This window comes from Dipodomys ordii, unplaced genomic scaffold, assembly GCF_000151885.1.
Source record: "Dipodomys ordii isolate 6190 unplaced genomic scaffold, Dord_2.0 Scaffold85, whole genome shotgun sequence".
In the NCBI taxonomy this organism is placed as follows: domain Eukaryota; kingdom Metazoa; phylum Chordata; class Mammalia; order Rodentia; family Heteromyidae; genus Dipodomys; species Dipodomys ordii.
Genome location: NW_012267301.1, coordinates 1,208,346 through 1,211,260, shown reverse-complemented (window position 1 = coordinate 1,211,260; position 2,915 = coordinate 1,208,346).

Here is a 2,915-nt window from a genome sequence, read left to right as displayed (position 1 = left end):
ATAGGGGAGCTCTATGTGGAGTCTTTTGAGGAACCTCCATACTACTTTCCAAAGTGGTTGAACAAGTTTACACTCCCACCAACAATGCAGTAGGGTTCCTTTCTGTTCACATCCCCTCCAGCATCTGTTGTTATTAGATTTCTTGATTATAGCCATTCTAACTGGAGTGAGGTGGAATCTCAATGTTGTCTTGACTTGCATTTTTTTTATTGCTAGAGGTTCTGTATCCATTCACCCACTGGAGGACAATTGATTCCTTATTTTGGCTACTGTGAATAGTGCTACATTAAATATAGAAGTTTGAATATCTTTCTGGTATTAAAGTTTTCATCTCGGGGCTGGGAAGTCGGCTCAGTTGTAGAGTGCTTGCCTTGCATGACTGAGGACTTGGGTTCGATTCCTCAGCACCACATAAGCAAAAAGAAAAAATCCGGAAGTGGTGCTGTGGCTCAAGTGGTGGAGCGCTAGCCTTGAGCTGAAGATCTGAGGGACAATGCCCAAGCCCAGAGTTCAGGCCCCATGACCGGACCCCCCAAAAAATAAAGTTTTCATCTCCTTTATGTATATACCTGATAGTAGAATTACTGGATCACATGATAGCTCTTTCTTCGTGGAATTTTCATACAGTTTTCATAATGGCTATACTAATTTACTTTCTTACCAGCAGTGTACAGTATTCTCTTTTCTCTATGAACATTTGTCATTTCTTGCTTTGTTGTAGATACCCTTTCTAATCAGGAAGAGAGGACATCTCATTGTATATTTTCATTGCACTTGTCTGAAAATTGGTGGAATGAGCATGTTTTATGTATTTGTTGAACAACTGCTTTCTCCTGGAAAACATTCTTTATCTCATTTTAAAAATGACCTGTTATTTCAGTACTCCTCTGTGTTAATTTCTTATAGATTTCTAGTGTTTTTTCCTTATTGGATGTTACATGTGACAATATTTCCACCCATTCTATAGATTGTCTTCTAATTCTGCTTATAGTTTCCTTGCTACGTAGAAGCTTTTCAGTTTGATAGAATCTCACAGCACATAATCATGTAATCTCAAGTCTTAGATCTTAAACTTGGAACTATGAAGTTACTCTGAGTTGCTATCCTTTTAAAAATTCAAACACATGCTTAGGATTAGTGGTTAGTCTATTATCTATGAGATACAAAGGAAGTCTAGAAAAATCTTCTCAATTCTTTGTTCTGATTCAAACTCATGACCCAAATTTAAAATGCTATTATAGTGTACAAAGCTTTCAAATTGAGAATAAAACAACACAGAACTTTTGGTGGAATTATAAATTTATATGTATTTTCCATTTCCTTTCTGTTCTCTTTATTCCCTTGGGGAAACTGATGCTGACTGGTCTCTAAGACCAGCACATGGAAAATAAAGGGTAGGTACAAAATAATGGTGTTTTTTCTCACCAATGTTAAAAAAAGATACATGGTTTCTGTTTGCTTCTTTTAGAAAAGGCTCCTTTTGTAATTTTTCTCCTAAAAAACACTAATAGTATTGAGCTACAGGGGTATTAAAGTCATGAATCAAATCCTAGCAGGCATTGTGTGTGTGTGTGTGTGTGTGTGTGTGTGTGTGTGAGTGTGAGTGTGTGTGTGTGTGTGTGTGTGTACTGGGGCTGAAACCAAGGGCCTGGGAGCTGCCCTGTAGTTTTTCACTCATGGCTAGTGTTCTACCACTTGAACCACAGCTCTACTTCTGAAATTTGGCTGGTTAATTGGAGATAAGAGTCTCACAGACTCTCCTCCTTGGGCTTATTTTGAAGGTCATCCCTACAATCTCGGGTTCCTCTCATGAACTTGGCCTTGCAGATGTCATATGGAGCATAATCTACAGGAAAATCTCCACAAATATTTCAAAGAGGCTGAGAATTGTGGTTACATAATTCGTTATTTTAATAAACAGTAAGAATGTATTCTAAAATTATTTAAACATTTTTGGAGCTAGAACTGAAACAGAAGATTGTGATTTAGTTACTTACCCAAATGAGGAAACAAGAATGTTTAGGAAACTGCTATTTGCTACACATTGCCTACAATGTCACAATAAACTAATGTTTAATGTGTTTGCGCAATTGCAACTCTGTTTCCTAGAGATTTTGATTTTATTTGTCTAATACCAAAGTCATCACCCTTCAACATAATTTTATTCCCAAAATCTGGAATACTGAGAGGAAGGTATTAATCTATCTCCTTCTTGTTCTTCCTCAAAGTAAGAAAAATGACTTGTGTAATTTACCAGTGCATCTGTTGACTTAATTGGGTTGACATGGATTAAAACATGATTGAAATAACTACAAATGTAAATAGAAAACATTTACTAAATTTGTAGGTTATTCATTTAAGCAAGGCATTGAACTAGTTTGATTAGGGTTTCAGTTGACCAGCTTTAATGTAAATACAAAGCATCTGAAGATCTTGTTGAGAATGTAGTTTCTAATTCAGTAGATCTAATTTATCAGATTTAAATTTTTTCATTCCAATTAGATGCTCATGTAATACAGATTTTGGCAATCTAAGGACAACACTTTGATTTTTAAGAAAGAAGGATATGTGTCAACAGGTTATACTTTGACATGAATAAAGAACTTAAATAAAGTTACAGCTTAACTTTAACACAATAAGAAAGTGAACTGAAGGATTATCAAGTTATAAAAGTAGGAAGGAGAGGGAGAAAAACAGAGAGAGAAATAACAACAGATGCTGGAGGGGATTTGGACAGAAGGGAACCTACTTCATTTTTGGTGGGAGTGTAAACTTGTTCAAACACTTTGGAAAGCAGTATGGAGGTTCCTCAAATGACTCCACATAGAGCTCCCCTATGACCCAGCAATCTCACTTTTGGGCATTTACCCAAATGTTTACAAACAAGACCACACTAAAGCTACCAGCACAACTAT